This window comes from Triturus cristatus, chromosome 10, assembly GCF_964204655.1.
Source record: "Triturus cristatus chromosome 10, aTriCri1.1, whole genome shotgun sequence".
Classification (NCBI taxonomy): Eukaryota; Metazoa; Chordata; class Amphibia; order Caudata; family Salamandridae; genus Triturus; species Triturus cristatus.
The window spans coordinates 535,840,724-535,866,399 of record NC_140593.1 but is presented as its reverse complement, the minus strand read 5'-3'; the positions used below and the strand labels follow the sequence as shown (position 1 = coordinate 535,866,399).

Below are 25,676 nucleotides of genomic sequence, written 5' to 3'. Positions count from 1 at the left end.
AAAAAAAAGTCTGTAACTCGCCGATCCTACAAGCCAAAGCTGAAAAACAGTACATTAGCTTGAACTCTCAAGCCTTGCCAACCAAGAGAAAGCGAAAAGTGCAGACTGTCTGAAAGACTAGCCTCAAAGGACCTGTGGACTCTAAACAAGAGACCAACTTGATCTGGAAGCTGATCTAGAATGGTTAGATAACTGGAATGATTTGGTAGCAGGTTTCGGGCAGCCAGCATGAGAAAATGACTTGCTTACCTGTAACCGTAGCTCTCCAGTATATGTATCTTTCATAGATTCACATGCTTGAATCTTTCCCAGTCGTCGGAAGTGGGACTCCAATGGTACTATAATAAAGCAATGTGTAGTACTATCAGACAGAATAGCAATGAACCATAGGTTTTTATAGCCTATCTAGGTCCTTATTTTTTTTTAAAAAAGGACCACACTATAAACATTAGCCAATCAAGCAACTGCATCCTCGAGAACACATCTAGGAGAGGCTAAATACCTCAGATTTTCAAGCACTGGTGTAATAAACAATGGTGGCTACCACAAACAAAGGGTGGTGAGGTGGATGGAGGGATCGTGGGAGTGGGAGTGTAGTGGGGGAGGTTGGATAGTGTGTAAGTGGAAGCGCGGGAGTTAATCATAATTTTATTTAAAAATGGAACTTCACCTTAAGCTCTCGGCCGCCTCCCGCGCCGTGCCTCCGTGTGGTCTTCCAGGTCCCGGGCTACCAGCATACACTGGGACAGACCTTCTGTGTAATCCTCTCGCCACTCTCATGCTATGAGAGCAGCGTGGGATTGGCATGAGCAGGTTGAAAAGACGCTCCACTCAGAACAAAAAGTCTATGCAGTTTCTCCAGCCCGGCTGTACAATACAGCCAGGTTGGAGAACCCCAAGTGCGTATGTGTGTTTGGTCAGCCTGAGACGGCTGGCCAAACACACACTCGCACTTAGAGGTGCAGATAGCACTCCACCTCCCACCTCCTATGCCTCGGCCCCACCTCTCCCTACACAAACTGGGTCAGAGCCAGCAATTGAAAAAGAAAATTAGGATAGAAAATCGTTTAATTTTTACCTGCTGGCTCTGAGCCAGTGGGGTGACGCTCCTGATGCACAAGTTACTTACTTAAGAGACATTAGTTAGTGATAGATTCCTTACCTTAGAATATTCCCAGGTGTCAGATTGGATCCAGAAAGTATTCGTCAGCAGTACCCCTTCACGTCGGTAGGCGTCGTCGTGCGGCTCCGCGTACGTCGCTGGCATCGTAGTCGCCGAGATTACGTCGTCGGAGCTACTTAGATGTGCCCACACGTGCTGATGTCAGTTCTGTGCACGACTTTCCGTGCCAGGAACACAGAGCCATGCCAGAGACCAACTACTGGTGCAATAGAACAAGGGCCCTAAAAGGGATGACCTGACCCCTAGAGAACAGTTCGCAGAACGGTGAGGATGGGCAGGCGGTAAGGAATCTATCACTAACTAATGTCTCTTACAGATATATTGTTACACAAGTAAGTAACTTGTGTATCTGAAAGAGACACATTAGTGATAGATTCCTTAACTGTTAGAGTCGGGGATCTCTGGTTGGCGCAAGGTTGCCCTTGTGTCAAGCAGGAACCCTCTCCTCCACGTCAGGGCGCAGGATAACCCCTCGCGAATGACCCTTGCTCACCCTCTAGGTGCGTGGCGTGAGCAGCCAAGGCGATTCCTCAGGCGTTGTTGGTTAAGCACTTACAATCACACACACAGTAAATACATCAATCCCCCCAGAAACGGACACCAGACTTGGATATATATAAAAATACGCTTCTTTATGTAAAAATAAGGATATATATCTCAGCAGACTTATCACAAGACCAATAACGTTTTCGCTATGCCACCAGGTTGTAAAGCAGGCAAATGTTCTTTGTTCGTAGTCTCAAATAGATTCTTTGCAGTCTCTTGCAAATGTTACTTGTGGTTCCAGTACTCACAGAGATCGGCTCCTGCGAACGGGGAACTAAGGCGTTGCGGGCCCCGAGCCCGATACTGGAACTTCTTTCGTGACGTGGAGAGCCGGCACAGGTCGGTGCAACTCTCAGCTTGGGAAGTGTCTTGGGTCCTCGATCAGCGGGTGTGGGCAGGTAGGCAGGCGCGGCCAGTGACCCTTTAGCACGGCGGTGCAGGGGGGTCTCCACAGCGGGGGCGGCGCGGCCTGAGATGTCCGGGGATAGCGAAGCGGGGTCGCAGGGCACAGTCAGTGCAGCTGGATGACCCGGCGTAGATCACAGTCGTCGGACGGCTTCCGGCGGGAGGGGTGATAGCGCGGTCAGCGCGCTCCAGTAGCAGGCGGTGACAGGGATGCAGGCGGCCTGGCCCGGGGACAGAGAGCGGCTCTGGACGGAGCGGGGCTCTCACGGGTTTGAGGCAGGCAAGCTTCTGAGTGTCACGGCCCTAGGAGGGCGATGAGAGGCGCAGTCTCTTTCCAGCGGGATGCACACACGGCTCGAATTGGAGGACGAGCAAAAGCACAGAGAACCCACTGGTCCTGGGGTTCAGTTCAGGGGGCAAGCTCAGATCAAGCCCTTGGAGAATGTTCAAGCACAAAGTAGCAAAGTCTTTTCAGTAAGTCTCTTCCTCTCCTTTCTCAGCAAGGCAAGCAGCAGGCCAGCTCCTCCAGCGTCTTCTTCTCCTTCTAGTCGGGCAGAGGTTCTTTGTGGTAAACAGGATTCTGATTTCTTAGGAGCCAGGCTCCTACTTTTATACAGTGATTCTTTTGTTCTTTAGCGCCAGGGGGCCTGGGACTGGCCCAGTCCAGTTCTGGAGCACTTTGTTATGGTGACTCTGCTCTTTCCTTTCAGCAGCAGGGCAGAGACATCAGCCGCTCCACAGGGGGCGGCGCCGGCTTTGTGGTGGCAGAGCACAGGTCTATTCAAGAGTCAAGGTGTACTCCTCCCACCCATCCTGGTGTCACCTCTCTACCCACCACCTGGCAGCCAACCTGTCTCTGGGGATTCCCCAACCCTGCTCCTTACTGTTGCTAGGCAGAACACACACACACACAGCAGAGGCGGACTGAAATGGCCAGGTCAGTAAATACTAACTTTCTAAAAGTAGTATTTACAAACCCAGGATATTAAAATAAACTTGACTACAAGAAGTATTTTATTATTCTGAGTTCAGGCATACTAAACTTGACATTCTACCATGCTCTCTGAGTCCACTGGGGTCACAGCGTGTAGTGACTCCAGCAGCCCATTCTGGCCTATGGAGAGCAGGTAGCCTTCAATAGTGAAAAACGAAAATGGCTGTAATTCACTACTAAGACATGCCACACACATCAGGGCATGTCCTACCTTATGCCTACAATGCACCCTGCCCTTGGGCCTACCAGAGGGGTGGCTAATATGTAGGTAAGGGAAGGTTTAGGGACTGGCAAGTGGGGGCACTTGCGTAGTCAGCGCGACGGTCCCAGACCACGCACAGGGTCTGCGGTGGCAGACCCTAGACACATTTTACAAGGCCGCTTTCTGTGGGTGGCGCAACCAGCACTGCAAGCCCACCAGCAGCATTGGCATTCACAAGCCCTGGCACCCCTGGTGCACTTTACTGGGGACTGACAGTAAATCCAATAAGCCAAACATGGACACCAATCAATGTATACATTTTACCATAGGGAGAGCATATGCACCTTAGCACTGGTCAGCAGTGGTAAGGTGCCCAGAGTCATAAAACAGCCAACAACAGGTCAGAAAAAATACAGGAGGAAGGCAAAAAGTTTAGGGATGACCCTGCAAAAAGGGCCAAGTCCAACATTACCTTAGAATACATACCCAAGCAATACCCACCCCGGTGGTGGGTCTGCAAAGTGAGATTACACCAGAAAGTCACGGAGAACCGAACGGCCAAAGAAGCCGTCTCTCCGGACTTGACTGTCAAGGCAATAGTGCTTAGTTAACATGTGCAGCGAGGCCCACGTGGCCGCCTGACAGATGTCTTGCAGTGGAACACCACGTCCCAATGCTGTAGTAGCCGCTGTCGCCCTGGTCGGAATGGCGCGCAACCCTACCGGAGGCTCCTTTCTAGCCAAAGAGAAACAGGCTGGAATACACAAGACAACCCAGCGGGAGATAGTCCTCTTGTGCACAGCCAGGCCTTTCTTGGCGCCCAAGTAGCCAACAAAGAGCTTGTCATGAGGTAGAATGAAAGCGCACGTTTAGGGTCCAGACGGTGGAGCCTCTCTTCCTTTCTGGAAGGGTGCGGCGGCGGAAGGAAAGTGGGCAGAGGGACAGTTTGCCCCAGAGGAAAGGCAGGGACTACTTTTGGTAGAAAGGAGGGGCGTGGCCGAAGCACAACCTTGTCCGGATGAACCGCCAGGAAAGGAGGTTACATGAAAGAGTCTGGAGCTCCTTCCCATGCCTAGCAGAGGGGATAGCCACCAGGAAGACAGTGTGCAAAGTTAATAACCGTAAAGGACAGTTATGAAGAGGCTCAACGGGAGCACACATTAAGTATGTGAGAACCAGGTTCACCACTGAGGCATCACAAAAGGAATAGGAGGGAAAAGGTGAGTAATGCCTTTGAGAAAGCTATTGACCACAAGGGACTTGAAAAGAGAGGGCTGATCAGGCAGCCGGAGAAAGGCTGAAAGAGAAGAAAGTTAGCCCTGAATAGTGCTCAGAGCAGAGCCCTGCTGGGCCAAAGAGAGAGGGAACATTAGGACCTCAAAAAGAGGTGCAGAAAGGGGATTTACAGCTTTCGCTGTGCACCATGCCACAAATTTGTTCCACCAGCAGGCGTATACAGTCTTAGTTGAGGGACGCCCACCTCCGAGTGAATCTGGGTGGGTGCCGCCGTAGCGATCAGAGAGAAGCGAGGACGTCCGCGTACGTCTCTGCGTAGCAATGAATGGCATTGCTAAGCAGAGACGTACGCAGATGTCATCGCTTCTCGCTTCACAAGTGATCGCTATGGCGGCACCCACACAGATTCTTCCACAGGCTGGTGTAGAAGATCGCTAAATAAGCATACAAGAATTTACTACTTCAAAAATGGTTTCAGAGTTTGTCGGCTGACATTCTCCCACCCAAAAGGACCCACTGAAGAAAGTAAACACGCTTCTTTCGTTCATTCAGGCTGTCCTACCCCCTCCTTGCGTCCTGATGAAGACCCGACACAGATGCATATGAGTCTGCACTAAGATACAGGGTCGAAACGTCGACGTTCTTTACGTGTATCCGTCCACACAAAGTCCCAACAAAAACAAGGGAATACTTCATCCGGTTGTGACAATTGTATTCAAAAGTGGACATCCATGACCTAATGTTTTGTCTATATGTATGAATATATGTCAATTGATTTATCTTTGTACAGCACCATGTCACCACTAAATGTCTACACAGTCTTTGTGTCTATTTGTTTTGGACACCTACTTATAATTTGTTGATTGATTCATCACAAGGTTTATACTAAAGATTGACCTCGTAGAACCATATACGGTAGTGTGCGTCTCCTTATATCCTTCAAAGGGATATGTCCATTGATATGTATTAATTACAGGTTTTCAAATTATTTGTAATTCCCGACAGAACCATTGTTATTGTTTAGCTTTCACACTCCGGTTCTGAGGGTTACTGGGTTACCCCATTACTACTAATGGACCTCCGAGTGAAGACGCCATTCGTGATCCAACATGCACAGACGGCTGAGTGAGTCCGCCCTGGCGTTCAAAGAACCTGCAAAGTGTTGAACCACCAGGAGAAAGCCCTGGCGTTCCAGCCATGTCCAGAGGCCCAGAGCCTCCTGACCGAGGACCCACGACCCCACCCCGCCTTGCTTGTTGCAGTACCACATGGCGGTGGTGTTGTCTGTGAACACCTGCACTACTCTTCCCTTGACAGAGGGAAGGAGTGCTTTCAGTGCAAGTAGGATCGCCCGGAGCTCCAAAAGATTGATATGGAGCTTGGACTCCGCCTCAGACCAGAGACCTCTGATCTCTGCCTCTCCCATGTGGCCGCCCCATCCCAGGAGGGACGCATCCGTCACCTCAGTGTGCTCCGGTTGAGGATGGGAGAGGGATCTGCCGCTGACCCAACGCTGGTCAGTGAAACACCACTGCAAGTCTTGTGCAGTGCCCTCCAAGATCTGGACATAGTCTGACAGGCGTCCCTGATGCTGCATCCACTGGAACTTCAGAGCCCGCATATGCCATCTGGCATGATTGATCAGCAGGATGCAGGAGGCCATGAGGCCCTGCAGCCTCAGTGTCTTCCTGACCGAAACCCAGGACAAGGGCTGAAAGATCGGAATCCTAGCCCGAATGTCCCAGACTCACTGTTCGGGAGGATAAACCCGAAATTGCGCCGTGTCCTGAACCGCTCCGATGAAGAGGAGCTTCTGAGAGGGAACCAGATGCGACTGCGGCATGTTGACTGAGAACTCCAGCAAATGCAGGAGGTCGGCTGTAGTCTGGAGGTGGGAGACGACTGCCTCGGGCGAGCCCGCCTTTAACAACCAGTCATCGAGATAGGGGAAGACAAACCCCTGATCTGCGCAGACGAGCTGCGCCACTGCCATCACTTTAGTGAACGCCCGAGAGGCGCTGGTAAGGCCCATAGGGGATCCCGGTGAACTGAAAATGCTGGTGGCCAACCGTGAACCGCAGGTAACGCCGGTGGGCCAGCAGGACACGGAAGTAGGAGTCCTGCAAGTGGAACGCTACCCTCAGCCTTTCGGGTCTGGAAACGATGGACGTTCCGAAGGTCCAAAACACGCTCTATGGCCTCCTAGGCCAAGGGTGCCGCAACTTCCTGTTTGCAAATCATCAAGTGATCCCCTGTTAGCGGTGGTACTGATGTGGCATAGCAGGATGAGTAGTCTCGAAGGGGAAGAGTAGCCCCTTCGGACTGTTTGCAGAACCCACCAGTCCAAAGTGATGGGGCACCAGTGGGGGAGGTGATGGCGAACCCTGCCACCCACTGGTGTGTGGTGGGCCTGAAACAGTGGACTGAAACAGCAGACTAGGAAGGTCTTGAGGCAGCGGTGGTAGGGGTGGCGGTGGACTGATCTGCCCGCTAGCCCTGGGACCCACCCTGCTGTTATACAAATTGCTCTGCCTATGGAGGATGCGGGGAATTCCGCTGCATCTTTGCCCTCGGCAACTGCTTAGGAGAGCACCTTCCACTCCGCTAGACACTGTGGCAGCACCTGCGCCACCGTGTCCCACACAGAGTTGGAATAGAGGGCCAAAAGGCCCTTGGAGAAGCAGAGCCCTGGACCACTAGACACTCTGGCAGTAGGTGCTGTGCGATGAAACTGGGGATGCCTTGTATGCACAGGCGCCCCTGTGTTACGTTTATAGTGCGCCTTTTGAAGGGTAGCAGCGGTTCTGTAGAGGAGGCCGCTGCTGAAGCACTGCAGTGAGGAGATTGCCCTGATAGGCACTGAAGGGAATTTGAGGTTAGGAGCCTCCCCTACGCTATATCACATAATGTACTCACCACCCATATCACATAATGTACCCACCACCTCCGTAGCTACGGAGGAGTGGGACAGTGTATCAGGATGTGAAGAGAATTCCAGCTTGCTGGGATTCTCCACATTGTCAATCTCATGTAGACCATCCTCACAGCGAGCTGCGAGAACGTCCTCAGACCCCTCCTAGTACCCCCCCCTTTGATCAGGAATAGGGATTGGAAGCAGGACAAGGCAGGCTCGATATAAACCGGCCCTGGAGGCATGAAACCGCTGCTCCGAGACCAGAACCGATGCCAGATCCGAAGGCGTCGCCAAGGCTGTGATGCAACAGTGTCGCCGAGACCGGTGCCGATGCCGGATCCGCAGGCTGCGCCGAGGCCAGAGCTGATGACGGATCCGAAGGCGGCGCCGAGGCCAACTGCCGCGCCGAGGCCGGAGCCACGCCACAGGGTATCTTGCCAGCGTAACCGGGGCCAAAGGCGGCGGCACAGGGCGGAACCACCTGCGGGGGCCCAAAGGCACTCCGGAGGGACCCGATGGGACAAAGAAATGGCCCATGGCTGACAGAAGTACCTATACCTCTTCTGGAGGCACGTACGGTCCCCAAAAATGCAGGTAAGCCGCAGGCAACAACGGAGGCCCCGAAGGAGACGTGGGGGAGTGACCACCCACGCCCTCCACCGAGTCCCGTGACCGGTGAGGGGTAGACTAAGAGCGACGCCGCTCCTTCGACCTTGTATGGCGCTTGGATTTACCTGTCCCTGATTCCGATGAACGATGGTGTCGGCTGCGCCAGCGATCCCTCGACCTCCCTACGGGAGCAGGACCTTGAGCGGCACGATACAGAGTGCCGGGCCCCAAACAACTTCCGGGAACGCTCCTGCAATCCTTCTGTGCCATGGCCCGACAATCGGGGCACGTCTCGGGGAGATGGCGTGCCCCAAGCAGAAGAGACGCACGTTGAGCGGGTCCGTCACCGACATGGTCTGACAGCAGTCCCAACAGGACTTAAACCCGGGCATCCCTACTGCACCAAAAATCGAAATCTCAACAAAAACAAGAGACACGTCTCATAAACAAGTCAACTTTATTGACTAGGAGTACCGCTCTCTCTCGGATCTGCGCTTGCTGGCGAGGAAAAAGAAATAACAGACGTCAGCGTGCGTGGGCACGTCTAAGTAGCTCCGACGTCATCTCGGCGACTATGAAGCCAGCGACGTACGCGGAGCCGCACGACGACGCCTACCAACGCGCAGCGGTACTGCTAACGAAAACTTTTCAGATCCAGTCTGATGCCTGGGGATATTCTAAGGTAAGGAATCTATCACTAATGTGTCTCTTTCAGATAATAAAGTACAGAGGGGAGCCTATCAAGGGAGGAGGATGGATCGCATGTGAACCTATGAAAGACAGCAATTCTGGAGAAATACAGTTACAGGCAACTCATTTTCTTCTCCGGTATTGGATCGTTTTTAGATTCAAATGCTTGAATAAGAATAATGAGTAGTAAACCAAGAGAAGAACAATGATAGTATATAAACATATTTAGCGGATGGTGGTAAAAAAGGTAAAAAATGTTTTTAAAAAAAGGCTCACCTTATTGGAACAGCCGAGTTAACACTGCTTGTCCCACAGCTGCATCAGTCTCATCCAGGCAGTAATCTTCATAAATGTATGCCTGCTCGAAGACGTTGCTGCTCCGCAAATATGCTGGATGGGTACACCAGAAAAAAGGGCTGTAAATGTGGAAACAGCTCTGGTGGAATGGGCTTTGACTTTGCCCTGCAATGGTTTTCCTGCTTGTGAGTGACAAAATTGTATGGTAGATACAATCCATCTGGTGACTGTCTGTTTTGATACTGGGCGACTTTTTCTGTTACCCCTTTAAGCCAGAAACAATTGGTCAACTCTGCGGATTTGATGGGTCCAGTTTAAGTAAACTTTTAGACATTGTTTGAGGTCAAGAGCATGTAGAGATTTTCCTGCAATCAACTGAGGATTCTGGAAGAATATTTCTATACCCGCTGGCTCGTTCTGCTGAAAGTCTGATGGCAACTTGGGAATATACTAAGAATTGGTTCGAAGTATTACACTGACTGACTTGAATTGTAGGAAAAGTTCCTTAATGGTATAGGCTGTGAATGTCACTTACTCGTTTGGCAGAAGTGAGGGCAACTAGAGGTGCAGTTTTCCAAGTAAGGTACTTTAATTCTGCCTTGTGAATGGACTCAAATTGTGTTTTCGTGAGCTGTCCCAGCACCACATTCAGGTAACACGATGGTGGAGTTTTCTTATAAGCAAAGTCCTCAATAGGCCTTTGAGAAACTGTTTTACAATTCGACTAGACCATAGAGAAGGCGCATTACTGGATCATCTAAACCTGAGAATTCGATTTTTGGTGCAGTAGGGATGCCCGGGTTTAAATTGCTACCAGCTGCAATCTGATGGAAGAATGAGTCAAGCTGGACAAGAAGAGGTGTGGCGCAGCGGCCAGAGCGGCTGACTCCAGAGAGCAGAACTGTTCAAACCCCGGCGCCAGCTCAGCACCATGTGACTCTGGGCAAAAGCTCACTTAATCTCCCCAACGGCCCCCAGCGACTAGAAACCTAAAGAGGTGATATGTTTGCGCTTTACAAATATTGACTATAGATTATCTATGATTATGGATCGTGCCGGGTGGAGCAGATATGGAGGATTTGCTCCAGTGGTGATGTAAGAGGCCGGACATAATACTACGCGCACCAAAGGCCGAAGCATTTTCGCTTGAGTTTATAAGCTGTGCCCATTGTGTCCGCTCTTGCTTTGGCAAGGATTTTCCTGCAGTCTGACGGAATGTCTATCATGGAGAACTCATTTAACTCGGGAGCCAGACCGATAAGTGTAGTGATGTCAGGTCGGGATATCGGACCTCTCCCTGGTTCATAGTCAAAAACATTGGTTTTGGTTTGAGATGGACATGAGGTTGTCCAATGAGAAGCAGGAGCACCGTAAACCAGAACTATCTGGGCTAATTGGGAGTTATGAGAAGTTGGCAAGGCTCTCTCTTCAGATTGTTGAGCACACTTGGGACCAATGGATCGATGGAAAGCATACGCATAGATTCCGGACTATCTCATCGAAAACACAATCTACCAAGATCCCCGTTGGGAATGCCAACTTCCGAAGAATGGGCCTTTTTTGTACTCTTTCATAGCAAATAGATCCAAGTTCGGCTTGCCCCACCGGTGGAAGAGATTGTCCAGAATGTGTTGGTCTAGCTCCCAGCACTGTCCTTCTTAGTGAGTCTCAAGAATGTTGGACACTCCTGGCACATATTCTGCTTTGAGTGATATCTGATGTTGAAGAGCCCAGTCCCAGGTTGGCTGAGCCCGGCAAGATAGCGCTGGTGAGCATCTTTCCCCCTGCTTAAGATAAAACATACTAGTGATATTGTCTGTGCATATTAGCACCAATTGTTTTTCTATCTTAGGGAGAAACAACTTCAGTGTTAAGACGATAGCCTTGAGCTCTAGTTGGTTGATGTGGAGCTTTGTTTCGGCTGGTTCTCATTAGCCGCATTAAGTCCGGGAGAAAGGCACCTCAACCTTCTAGGGAGGAAACTGCTGTCATGATATAGTCCGGAATTTGTGTTGGGTATGGGAGACCTCTGGACAGATTTTAAGTTTGTGTCCACCAAAACATGGCTACTTTCATTGTTATGGGTATTTGAATGAGGTCGAAGGACCCCTTCACCTGGAGCCATTGCTTGTCCAGTTTCTCTTTAAATGGACGCAGTTGTAGTCTGCAATCTGGAACAAGAGGGATGCAGGAGGAAATCCTTCTCTTTAACAATTTGTAGATCCAGGCAGAAACAGTCTTTTTTTGTGGAAAGTCTGCTTTGTTTCGCACTAGGTGTAGGAATGCTCCCAAGAATGTCAACTTTGTTGTGGGATGCAAGTCAGATTTCTTATAGTGGATGGGAAGGCAGAGTGTGATGAACAATGAGAGGCAGAATGGGTGTGGCTGATTCTGCATGTTGATGTGTGGAAGCTTTTATGAGTCAATCGTCCAAGTACGGAAGTACGAGTTACTTACCTTCGGTAACGATGTATCTGGTAGAGACGTTGTCTAGCTGCAGATTCCTTAACTTAGAATATCCCCAGGCGTCAGACTGGATCCGGAAAATTCTTTGCAGCAGCACCTCTGCGCGCTGGGGGCTGGCACCACAGAACCCCGCCCTGACGTCGTCCACGTAGGTGACATCAGCGAGGTAATACAAGTCCCTCCCGGTGCACTGACGTCAGTTTACTTTGGAGAAACATTTCCGTGGCACAACACAGAGCCACCAACAAAAACTGTGAAAGTATAGGAACAGTGTGCAAAGGATGAAAAAAAACGCAAAAGAATAAGGTGGATGGTGCAAAACACCATCATTAAAAACAGCATCAGACACTGTCTACATATATATGCATAGCGAAGCGTAGACCCTTCCCAAAGTGTGAGCAACAAGGGAAGAATATCTCAACAGACAAAAAATTAGACTGCTATTACCATGTGGAAATGTGACTGCTATCACCATGTAGAATTGTGCCGTCCAACAAGGACCGGGCACAGAAAGAACAGCAATGTACTCCCAGAAGTTATCTTCCTTACAGAAAGAACAGCAATGTACTCCAAAAAGGTATCTTCCCTCACAACAATGGAAGTGTGAAACAGAGCTGAAGAAATCATCAAAGACGACGACTATATAGGAGACAAGAGTCTCTAGAGAATGGAGAAGACGGGCAGGAGGGAAGACAGCAGGAGACTAAGAAGAATAAAAATAATCTCCTGATGACAGTGAAAGAAAAGGCACCATCTACAGGAAGAAGCCCCTTTGAGGGAGTCAGCCACATATGGTAATTCTGAAAGGGGCGCAACTATGTGAGCACCTTTGAAAGAAAACCAATGGCAACTGAAAGTAGGTAAGAGTAGAAGCCAGCAATGTTCTCGCAGAGGGGACCCTATCACTGAAGATGCAGGAAGAAGAATACTCATGGTAATATGCATATGCACACATATACATACATACACACACATATATATATAAAAAAAAATACCCTTTCAGGCATAGAGTGACAAATAAATTATACAAAAAAGAAGCAGAGAACTTTGGGTAGTTCTCAAGTTTAGGTGGAAAGCAGCTCCTGTATAGAGCACTCTCAACACCAGCGACACTAGGTCTGCTCACCTTAAATGTCTGCTTTTCTATCAAAGTCTTTAAGCATAGGATTAGCACAGTGCTATCCACGCCGAGATAGAAATGGACAAAGTCTTTTACCATTTCTACAGCAAAGTCTTTAAGCATAGGACTAGCACAGTGCTGTCTTTGAAGAGCTGTAAAATGACAAAAGCCATTTACCACTCCAGGCACAGTATTACAGCTTTGAATTGGTAAAATACCAACCAAGCCAACCTGAAATGAGTAAAAGCAACCCCTGACACAGTGTTTCGCTCTAATTAGAGCTCTTCAGAGAGGTATAGCTTTGTCCAGACACAAGGGAGCACCCAGTATAAGTAAAAAAAATACCCTTTTAGGCATAGAGTGACGAATAAATTATGCAAAAAGAGAGTGCTCTATACAGGAGCTGCTTTCCACCTAAACTTGAGGACTGCGCAGAGTTCTCTTTTTTCACACACACACACACACACACATATATATATATATATATATATATATATATATATATATATATATATATATATATTCACCATCCGTCTGCAGTACGTGATAATAATACACTCTCAGGCTCCAGAGAGAATAATAATCAGGAAGTTTATTTCCACGCTACGCGTTTCGGCTATACACGGATCATGTGAACAAGGCTGTTTAGCCGAAACGCGTAGCGTGGAAATAAACTTTCTGATTATTATTCTCTCTGGAACCTGAGAGTGTATTATTATCACGTACTGCAGACGGATGGTGAATTATTTTACCGGGTTCTCTTCCGGTATATACACCACCCTCCATGGGTCCGTAGTCTCGTCAGGAGCAATTTGGATAGATATATATATATATATATATAGATATATATATATAGAAGGTTAAATGAGCAACGACCATGCAACATGGGTGGAAGAGGAGCACACAATGCAAAAATGGCAGGTGGTATCCGCATATTAAGAGTGAAAAACACCATGAAAACCTCCCAAGGAGAATGACGTAACAGGCAAGACGACCCATGACTTATAGAGGAGTGCGTTAAGTCACAAACACTGAACACCGTACAACAGCAAGATAATTATGAGCACCAGGGGACGCACAGAGCCCAAAGGATCTCTAGACCCACCTAACAAAGCAGAGCTATACAATAGCGTACAAGTACCCCACTTGGAGTATGAACACCCCAAACAACGGGCAACACCTCTTAGGGCAAATCACAGTCAGAGGCCAGACACAACCACCTGTGGAACACTGCCACAGTAGGCTTATTGCCATCTCAAATGCATAAGGCATCGAAAGGATGCTAAATGAAAGGGTAACCACCTCAGAACAGGCCAAAAAGAAGACCTGGGAAATATAAGTTTAAGGCGGAGGTCGAAAGCCCGCAAGGAGGCACTGAACAGCCGATTCGGCGTGGGCATCAAACAATAAAACCCCATCAAAGGGTAGATCAACAAGTCACTCCCGGATATTCTCCGGGAAGACGCTATCACGCAACCAAGCATGGCGCCTTAGGGCAACCAAACCAGCCATAGCTCGGCACAAGGAATCGGCAGTATCCAAGGCCTAGCGGATAGTGAATTCAGCAAGGTCACGGCCATCATGAATAAGATGAAGGAGGTCAACAGGAGCGCCTTCAGAGGTGTCCGAAAAAAGAGACTCTAGAGAGTCGCACAATGCAGAGGTAGCCCGAGCCAAGACACACACTGTATTTAGAGAACGAAGGGCAGCACTAGTGGAGGCGAAGATGTTACGACCCCACGACTCAAGCCATCTGGACTCCCTGGAGGGAGGAAGCATTAAGTGAGGCAAGGAAGGGAAGGCAGTTTGCAAAACAAACCCCTACATGTCTAGGTGAACAAATAAGCAAACTGGATCATGTGCAGCAGGTCGGTGGCGGTGCAAGATAGAAAGAGCCACCGGATCACCGGAATCCGACCGAGCCCACGTGCCCAAAACAGCGTCATAAAGAGATCCTTCAAATGGCAGAAGTGGCTCCAACTTCCCCGACCCATGGTGAAGGACACCACGCAGAGGGTCTACAGGCAAGAGGACCTAAGGGTGGTGCATGTTTAGAACACGAGTGGCCAAGGAGACTACTCTAAGAAATGCCGCACCGTCCTCGGTAGCCCTCCGAAGAGGGGACAGCAACTCATCCGTAGGCGACGGTTGTAAGCTAAGCATACCAATACACTGAGGGTGCGACCAATGCCCAAAAGAAGGAACCCCATTGACGAATGGGGGTCCTGATGGGACTCCTGAGGAGGCGGGGATCCTGGCGGGTCCACAAATTCTAAGGGGGGCACAGGCAAGGATAGATCCGGTGTAGCCGAATGCGAAGGAGACGCCAAACTCTCCGCAGAAGCGTCTGGAGAAGAGTCTAGAACCCGGCGCTGACGCAGCGCCAAAATGACTCTGGCCGGCACGGACCCTGGCTTTTCCAGCGCTGCATCTGGCGCCGAGCCGGCTCCATCCGGCGCTGACTCCTGGTCCACCATGAGAAGCCCCACTTCCAAAGAAGGGGATGGCGCCGGAGCCAGGGAGGCCAGCCTCCACCACAACAGGCTCCGACTCTGAAGTAGGAAGCCGAGTCGGAGCAGCGAGTTTCCAGCGCCGGAACGGCGCTGACCTCGGTTCCAGGCAGGCGGCTGCCTATCCAGAAGGCCGAGGTGTGCTCGAAGCAAGGTAAACAGCCACCTGCGCCGCCAGAGGGAGCCCCAAGGGTCTATGGGTCATAGAGGGGGACCCAGCCGGGCCGCACCCTGACAACACTCCTTCATTCCTGGGGGGCAAGAGCTTAAGTGGCGCCGGGGGCAAATCCACCGGCGAGTTGGTCAAGGACCCCGCAAGTAGCGGAGGGCCCAAGGACGCCCCAGGGACAGGAGTGGACCCAAGGGAGGCCTGCAGAGCTGCGGTATAGGCCTCCATTTGGGTCCGAGTCGCCCCCCCCTGCCCGGATAGGGCGTGAGCAACTCCCGGGTGCGCACGTCGAGGGCTCCGGGAACTTGCGCACCCAACAGGCGTGAGGTCATGGACCTCGGCGACATGCGCCGCGACTTACCCAGAAGAGGTGAACGACATCTCCAGGCCCCAGAGGGCGAGCGACGCAGCGATTGTAAGCCAGAGGGGCCTGCCGGCGGCGAGGAGGCCAGACGACGAGACGACTCCGACCGGGACAGTCGACCCGAAAGGAGCTTCATCCGGCGCTCCCGCCGGGACTTCGGCTTGAGGTGTTGGCAGGCGTTGCAATCTGTTGAGTCATGATGTTCGCCTAAACACCACATACAGATAAGTTGTGGGTCCGTTGCGGACATTTGCCGTGAATAGGAGGTACAGGTTTAAAGGCCGAAGGCATCGCACACTGTTCCGGACGCGAAGCGTCAAAAGGGGCCTGAAAACAGGCCAGAGGAACCGCTTACTCCCGATCCGTGTTGCACGTGGAAAAGAAGGAAACTGACGTCAGCGCGCCGGGTGGGACTTACATGAACTCGCTGACATCACGTGCGTGGACGACGTCAGGGCGCGGTCATGTGGCGCCATCCCTCGGCGCGCAGAGGTGCTGCTGCAAAGAATTTTCCGGATCCAGTCTGACGCCTGGGGATATTCTAAGTTAAGGAATCTGCGGCTAGAGGTCTATCAGATAGACTTGTATTCCTATTTGCGAGAGATGGGCTATTACTGGGGCTAGCATCTTGCTAAAAATACTGGGGGCTGATTTTATCCCGAATGGGTGCTGGCTCCCTGGAAGCAGAGGAATTTGCGGTGTTTTGGGTGTATCGGAATGTGGAAGTATGCGTCTTGAAGGTCCAGTTACGTCATACGATCTCCCTTGTTGAGGAAATGTCATATATCCTGAAGCATCACCATGCGGAAGGATTGCTTCTTTAGACATTTGTTCAACCTTCATAGGTCGAGAATCTGACACCATTCTCCTGAGGGTTTTTTGATTAGAAAGTAATGGAAGTAGAATCCCAATGCCTTCTGAAGATTTGGAAAAACTTCTATTGCTCCCTTTTTCAGCCTGAGGGAGATCTGGTTTAGGAGTTGTTCTAAGTGAGAGGGAGGTGGTCCTGAAGGTGGGGTGTTTGAAGATTTTGGGAGAAACTCCAAGGTGTGTCTTAGGGAGATTATTCTGAGCACTCACTTGTTGGATGTCATTCTGGTACATCGGTGAAGATGGTTTAAAATTCGACCTCCAATATGGATTAGTTAAGAGGGGGGGGTAGACAGCACTAAATTGAGGCCACTGTTTTCTGTTCAAATCTCTGCCACAGGCAAGAAATTTGCCTCTGGCCGAGTGCTTATCTGCCGCCGCTGGTGGTTGTCTGTATTGTTGCTGTTGTGCATACTGGGGACAGTACTGTCTAGCCCGACTGATATTGTTGCCTGTAGGGTTGGGAACCACCTCTAAAGGAATAAGCTCCCCTGCCTCCTCAAAAGGGCTGCTTCTTATACTGGAGAGTCCCAAGGGACTTTGCTATATCCGTATCAGCCCGATGGATTATAGGGCATCAGGCACATGTTTGCTAAACAATGATTTGGCGTCAAATAACATGTCCAGTATCTTACTTTGGTTCTCCGGACACAAGGAAGTTTATTTAACCATCCTTGTCGGCGGAGAACAGCCGCTACTGCAAGTTGTCCGAACCCAGTAGAAGAGACATCAATGGCACAATTATCTCTGCCGATATTAGAGCTTCCAGCTTGGCGTCCTCTTGCAGTAAGCCAATGTAAGTGGAAATATTCAACCACATTTGGCGTTCATAACAGCTCAATATAGTCAGGAAGTTTGACACTATTTGTCATGGCTGCCATAGAGGAGAATTTCTTGCCGATATTATCAAGCCGATGACCATCCCTGTCTGAAGGAGAGGAAATTGGTGTGGATTGGTTATTAGAGCAACGTTGCGCTGCTTGAGATACAACCAAGTCTGATTTTGGCTGTCAAATCAGACAAGTCATCTGGAGCGGTGTATTTCCTGTCTAATCTTGGAAAATTGGTGAAACCGTAGCCAGGTTCTTCATGGCCTTTAATCCTTCTTGCCAAATTAAATCAATAAATGGGATAGCCCTCACCGATTTCTTGGTAGGTTCTTTAAAATCATAGAGGAAACAGTCTGATTATTTGATAAGCACTGGAAGATCAAACTGCTTGACTGCCATCTCTAATAAATTATGCAATCCACCAATGTCCTTTGGCAGAGTCTACTTGTGCCACCGCTGGTTGGGATGTAATGGGGATATGATAGTCATCCCACTCATTAGGCACTGAAGTAGTGTCTCATTTCTCCCTCTTCCATGTCTTCATTCATAGACAGAGCATCGTTGCCGGGTGGGGAAGGGGGGGGGTATAATAGTCTTAGAGCATACTTTGGAAAATGGTAACCAGAGATAGAAAGCTACTGTTGGTCTTGAGCTGGATTGTCTTGTTGGTATGGTTCTGAGTGCTCTCTCACAGAGTAATAGACCTCCTGATACTGGTTGTCATCATCCTCAAAGTCCTGGCATCCATCTGACATGTAGATGGGATGGACTACCAGCTAATCCAAAGAAACCTCCATCCTCAGAGTCTTCATCCTCATCTAAGAGGTGCACAAGTGGAGATAGGTCAACACCTTACTCGGAGAGGTGTGAGCTGGTAGCATTGTGGCTGTAGATGATTTATCCCTTACAGGGTTCAAAGACAATGGAGAAAATGTAATTTTTGCACGGTATCATTGCTGGTGTCATCGTCGACTGGAGCATCAACAGTATCGTCGTTGTGTGCGGCGTCAACGGCAACTGTGATTGCGCCGGTAAAGAACTGTGCTGTCAACATGATCTTCGACATCAATAGCAAATTGAGGAGGGACGTCTTCAACTGAGTCTTCGTCGGCTGGCATTTTATGTTATGGTATGTTAAAAAGTTTTTAAAGCGCTCGAATACCCATGGGTGTCTTGGCGCTAGTTGGGAATAGCAGTATAGGTGAGAGCAGTGGGAGACTAGAGGTTAAAAAGCCATGTTTTTGTTAGTTTCCTAAACCTCAATAGTGTGGGAGCTGCCTTAATGTTTATAGGCAGACTGTTCAATAGAGCCGGGGCTTCAGAGGAAAAAACTCCCTCCCCATTTGAGTCTCTTAAAACTGGGACGAGAAACCACCAGGGAATTTTTAGATCGTAGGTCTCTGTTGGGTATGTACCCAGAGAGGGATTGTTTGAGGTAACTAGGACCTAGATCATGCAAGGATTTATATGTGAGGCATAATGCCTTGAATTTAATGCCGTTATCCACCGAAAGCCAGTAGTTCCTTACTGAAGGCTTAAACTGGGTGGAACTTGGGAAGATCAAACATAAGCCTGGCCGCCGCATGCTGCACGCTTTGGCGTTTCTTCATGTGTTGCTTCTGGAGCTTAACAAAGAGTCTGTTACAGTAGTCCAACTTCGTGAGTATTAGTAAGGAAATAATTGTTTTTCTAGAGGTGAGAGGAATAAAAGACAGAACCTTCTTGATGATTCTCAAAGTGTTGAAGCTGGAAGAGACAACTCAGCTGATATGCTTATTAAAGTTCAGTTTGTCATCTATAGTTATGACTCATTTTTTTGCTTTTTGGACTGGGGTTGGGAGGGTTCCCAAATCTGCTGGTCAGCATGCTGGGCTCCAAAACTGAGGTTTATTACCAAAGAGTATCACCTCAGTTTTCTCAGAGTTTAGTTTGAGGCAATGCCTTCCCATCCAGTCACTAACAGCTCTCATACAGTTGTGAAACAGAGATGGTGACTTCTGTATTGTTAGAGGCCGAAACCACAATTTGAGTATCGTCTGCATAAGATGAGGGGGAAAATCCCAAAAATCTAATCGGGGAGGCCAACTCTGAAACATAAAAATTGAAGAGCAGAGGGCTTAGAGACAATCCCTGAGGACCCCGCATGGAAGATAGAAGGAGTTGGATGAAGATTTCTCCAACATAACTGAGTGACTTCTGTCTTTTAAAAATGATTGAAGTAGGGCCAGGGCTTTATCAGCAATGCCCAATTTTTTTGAGGCGGCCGACAAAAGTGGTATGAACAACCGTATCGAAGGACGCCGACAGGTGAAGGAGAAGAAGTGCTGCAGAGCCTCCTTTGTCCAAGATAGTTCGTAATTCATCTGTGGTTTTTATTAATGCCTTCTCAGTACTATGTTCGGCCCTAAAGCCGAACTGAGAAGGATCCAACAGATGATTTTCCTGAATAAACTGTGTCAGTTGTATGTTGATCAGTTTTTCCACTATTTTGGCTGGGAATGGTAACCTAGAGATAGGACGATAGTTGGCTGGATTGTCAGGGTCTAGGCTGGATTTCTTTAGGAGTGACAAAATAGAGGCCTTTTTCCACAGATCAGGAAAGGTACAGTGCTGAACGTCCTGTGGAAGATGTTAGCTAGAAATGTAGCGATCGGAGCTGAAATCTGTTTTAATATGGAGGAGGGTCACGGATAAGGTGATCCTGACTTTGTAGAATTAAGTAAATAAAGAACATCTGCAGAAGTAGTAGATGAAAATTGGTTGACGTTGGATAGAGGACTTACACTAGTTGCAGCTTGGACTGTCATGGTTGAGGTCACTGGAGGCAGAGAACTGGTTGTACATTTGTTCAACGTTATTACGAAAATGAGAAGCTATTTCCTCACAAAAAGATTGACTAATGTTATTACCTTTAGTCTCTGGGACTTTTTAACGTTTGTTTATGACTTGAAAGAGTTCTCTGGCAGAGTTCTTGGATACTTCTATTTGCTGCGTAAAAAAGGACGACTTCTCCCTGACAATGGCTGCTTTGTAGTTGGCCAGGGAATGGTTATATATTAGTTTGTCAGAGGAGTTGTAATTTGATCTCCAAATTCTTTCCAGTTTTCTGCATTTCTTTTTTTGAACACGAAGAGCTTCTGTAAACCAAGGTGCGGATTGTTTAAGTTTGTGTTTATTGCCGCATTTTTTTGGAACAGCTTTTGAGATTGCCGAATTGAGCCAATTAGTATAGGCAGCTGTGGCCTGATTCGGGTCGAGCAACTGGGCAAATGTTGCTTGGGACAGGTGTCGTTCCAAAATGTCGAAATTAGTTTTAGACCAGAGATAGAATGGCAAATGGTTGGAATCTACAATCCTGCTTTTAGTAGGGAGGGGGACAGACAGTTCAAAAAGAACTGCTTTATTGTCAGACCATATAAGTGGAAGAAATTATTTGACAGAAATGAAATGGTTATTTGAGAAAATTGCATCCAGAATGTGACCACAAATGTGAGTAGACTGATGTATTAATTGTGAGAGGTTGAAAGCATTCATAATCTCCAGAAAAGCCACTGTGCTTTATCCTCTATGCAGTCTAAGTGGAAGTTAAAATCTCCAACTACTGTATAGTTGCTATTACACCCCCCCCCCCCCTCAATCAGCGTATAAACTGATTGAAGAAAATCATGTCTTGTGCCTGGGGGACCATAAATGAGCAGACCTTTAAAAGAGTAGTTGTTAGTTAATTCAAGGCTCAAGAATGACATTTTGCATTCTGAGTTAGGCGTGGAGTCCGTTTTACATTTGAACTGACTTATGTAAATTATCCCCAGACTGCCACCTCTTTTTCCAACTCTGTCTGCCCTTATCATTGAGTAGCATTGTGGGGTTGCTATTAGCAGGTCATGGCTGGAATGATTATTAGCCCATGTTTCTGTAATGATTTTAGTATCCTTGTTATGATCGGCGATGACAGCAGTGACTAGAACATGATCATAGGAGATGATGCTGTGGTAAAGGTCGAAGTTAAAGTTACCATCGGCAAGAATACACCTGCAGAGAGTGACGATTTCTTCATGGCTCTTTCGTCAACGGCACAGACTGTAAAGCACGTTTGAGAATTGCTTCTTTCAGGAGTGGTAGGCTCTGAAAGAACCTTTACTGAGGCAATTTTACCTTCTTGGAAGAGGAACGAAGGTCCTCATGCCTCTTTTTGCGCCAAGCAGTAGTATGTTTCGATGTTTGGTTCTGATGCAATTTATTCTTCTGATTTAAGTCGCTTGAGGGGAGATGAAGTCTGTGAAGACTGATTCCTATCCCCCTACGATAATGGACACTCTATTTTTTAGCCTTTTTTAGCAACTGCAAAAGTCTACCTTCCCTGTCTTTAAGAGTCTCCGGAAAAAAGGTGTGACAGATCTTGCAGTCGCTCACCTTATGCTCTGGATAGAGGCAATAGATGCATTCTTTATGTGGGTCATCTGAATAGAGCCACTTCTTCCCACAAGAGTCACAGGTTCTGAAAAGTCATTTTTAGGGAATTGGGACATGGTGTCCAGTCGGGATATGTAGTAGTTAAATAAGTTAAGCTTTGTGGAAGTAAATACCTTTGAAAAAACAGAGAAAAACGTCATTTTAGCAGAACTAAAAGAGACTCCCACCACACGACGTGCAGTAGAAAATCTGAGGGATTCAGCCTCTCCTGAGAGCGTTCTAGAGGGTGCTGTCGCCTGATTGGCCAAAGTTTGCAGTTTTGTCCTTTTTTAAAAAAGGACCTAGATGCGCTATACAACCTATAGTTCATTGCCAATCTAGCTATAATAGTAATACACATTGCTTTATTATACTACCGTGGGACTCCCACTTCAACGATGGGGAATGATTCAAGCATTTGAATCTATGACTGATCCAATACTGGAGAATGTTGCCTACCTCTTATAGGAAGCAAAAGGTATCTATGGGTCAACATTAAACCTCCATGCATGAAGACAAACAGTTTAAGGATTAGTGTAAATAGACCATTCTGCTACGAAAAACAAACATTTTCTGTGTGGGCGAGGAAAAGGTAGCTCAACATAGGGTTCCAACAGACCGGCAAACCAAAAAGTTGCCCCTTCTACGATAACCAGCAGTTCTGCTCTATATTCTCGCACCTTTGGCATGACCTACAAAAACAGAGGATTTGAAGGGAACATGTAGACCCAGAGATTAGTAGAAACCGATTGCGTCCTCCTAAGGAACCGTTTTAAGGATTTTGCATAAACAGAACAGAGGGAATTTCCGTTTTGGGACCACGGTATAAAGCTTTACGTTGAGACATCTCGATCTGGAGAGAAAAAAGACTTTCCCTTAGGGAGGAGGTTCCCATTAGTAATTCTTCAGTAAGAGGCGACTCAAGGAATACATTTTCACATTCGGGATGTCAACCATATCAGCTGTTATTGGAACAATGCCCCACTGCAAAACTACTGCCAATACTGTCCAGTAATTGTTGAGAACTGAAGAGGAAAACCACCAATGTAGGTCTGGTATGATAGATTAGAAGACCTCTATGTGGGCCATAACACTCCCCTGATGTTGCAGGCAGATTTATCAGGCAGCCCCGAGAGTCCTCATTTGCCACAAGCTATGCAGCAACAAGATTCAGAAGGAGTAAGGAGGAGATCCTGCAAAAGCGAAATTTAAAACTAACTAAAAACATGCCAATTATTTTCAGAATATATATAATCCTCCGATAGGTAAAAAAGCCTCATAAAGGCTGGGTCTGACACTGTGCCAATTAAGGGCAACCTCTGGGCAGGGATGAGATAGGAATTCTGAAGGTTGGTGGAGAAGCCCAGGTACTGAAGAAGTCACTGTGCTATGTCTATGATCTGAGACAAGGACCCTACTTGCACCACTAAGACATCCAGGTGCAGAAATACACAAGTTCCTGAGTGAAGCGACTTCCACAATCCGTGGTAAATCCAGTGTGCTCACTCCTCCAAGTGCAATACTTCTATGTGGCATTTTTGCAACAGGACAACTTCCAACTCAAAGACTGAGTGATGCTCCAAAGATCACTTCTTTTCAGATGGTGGGTGATTCGAGGGAGGACAACCAGTGAATGGCCTAGCCCTGGAGGTTAAGCAGGAGAACCCAGTGATCTGTAACGATCACCTCACAATTGGTGGTGTAATGGACGACCCTACCCCCAATTGGAAGCTTGTGGTGGAAAGAGGAGATATCAAGGTGGTTTTGAAGCAGTATATCCAGCATGGGCAGACTGCAGCTGCTGCTGTCCCTTAAGTCAACCTCCTCCACAAAAGAATAAGTATAACTGCTATGAGAGTTGAACCGGCTGGGAAGGTTGCTGCTGCACAGAGGGTTGACCCTAGAGGAGACATATAAACAGCAATATTCTTGGTGGAACAGCCAACCAGGGAGGCCAGGCACAACAAATGCGACATGGGGCGGTTGTTCTTCAACCATTCCGCTTTATCACAAAATAGACTGTTCCTTTCAAAGATCATGTTAATTAGGGTCACCTGAGCATCTCCGGAGACCAACCAGGCATACATGTGGGCAGGGCTATCACAGTCATGGATTTAGAGATTGTATCAGATGATTTCTGGACATATCTGAGAATATGCATGGAGGCATCCAAATAGTCGCCCAGGGTTTTTCATGTGGTCAAGAAGGTTTAGCAAAGTATTTCCTGCCATTTTCATAATGTGTGGACTCACCATTAGAGAAGGGACATGGCACAGACAGTGCATAGGGCTAGATGGCCCGAAGCAAAATCTTTACACCCCCATGGTCACGGTCCAGAGGAGCAGTCGGGAAAGCCTGAACCACCAAGCTCCCCGGACAGAGATGTGCTGATAGAAACCTGGGATCAAAAGGCAAGGGCATGGGCCGGAAACACTTTGTTGGCTGGCAAAAGAGGTTCCACCCGCAACGAGGTGCAAGACTTCACTCAGAATGTTGGATTTAGATTCTTTAGCTGGAAAGGGAAACTCAAACACCTATGCTGCCTTAGGAACTACAGAGGAAAGGAACAGACTATCTCAAAAGATAAACCAGTGGGGTATTAAATCTCGTCTTCTGGACTAGTGTAAAGCCCACTAGTATTTTGGTGGTCTAGGTAAAGATCAGCAGACGTGTTGTAAGGAGGAAGAAGTTTGTCAGTCTCCAAATCAGCCTTCGCCGTATGTCCATAGCCTTAGCTACGCGTGTTTAAGCATCAGATTGCAAGAGCTCTTCCATTTAATCAAATTTCTCGGCTCTAGGGACAAGCTCAGTCAGGGGCTTGTCCTCAACAGAGTTTGAACCTCAAATTAGTCCCTACAAAAGCTGTGTACAGATACCATACTTTCCGTGCCCAATTCAGTGCACTAGGATGACTTGGGCACGGTCATTTGTGATCTTTCTCAGAACTCTGGGCAGGGCTGGTATATTCTGGAATGCGTTCAGAAGTCGGAATATAACTTTAGGTGGAATGTGTCCCCTAGCAACAGACTACTTGTAAACTCCAACTCACATAACTAGTGCTATTGCAAATTCTCAGCAGGAGTGAACAGATCGCCCAAGGAGGTTTTCCCCATTTACGGAAGAGACTTTGTGCCAAATACAGGAGTAACTGCCACTCAAGACCTGCTGCGTGTCAATAGCTGACGTTGTCAATCCTGACATTCAAAGATCCTACTAGGTCGTTCACCACCAGGAGGAGCCCTTGATGATTCATCTATTTCCAGAGGCCACATGGTGGGGGTGTGGTACAAAAGCATATGCACCAGCCTACCCTTGATGGATAGGAGAAAGGCTTTTAACGCCAAGCGGATTTCCCTCAGCTTCAGGAAGCCTCCATCTCTCCCAGATGGCTGCCCCAACCCACAATGGACACATCGGTCTCCACTGTCAAATCTAGGCGTGGTTGGGTGAGGGGTCTGTCGCTGACCCCCATCACAGCCTAGTAACCACCACTGGTCAAGAGATGTTCACTAGAATGTTGGTCTCACTAAGACTTGAGATACCACTGGAATGCCCGTATATGCCAACTGGTGTGCTTGACCAGCAGGATACGGGGGACATCAGACCTGCAAGTTCAGAGAGGGAAGTAGTACTTCAACTGAAGAAGAGCTCGGCCGCAGTTGAGATTGTAGGGGCGTTGACTATTGTCAGAGAGCACTATGGGCACCTTGATTGATGAAGTCGGCATTGGCATCGATGCTCCGTGGACCAGTTTGAAGCATAATGCCTGATGTGGAGTCAAAAAAGGAGCCGGAGGAGGCATAGTGGTGAATTCAGAGG

The 25,676-nt window shown here is 48.3% G+C and overlaps 1 protein-coding gene across 9 annotated transcripts in view; it reads right to left on the bottom strand.

Moving 5' to 3' along the window:
• The window catches only part of KMT2C (lysine methyltransferase 2C), a 1,736,691-nt gene that overhangs the window by 876,879 nt on the left and 834,136 nt on the right, over nt 1-25,676 (bottom strand). The gene's annotated exons all lie outside the window — the stretch shown is intronic.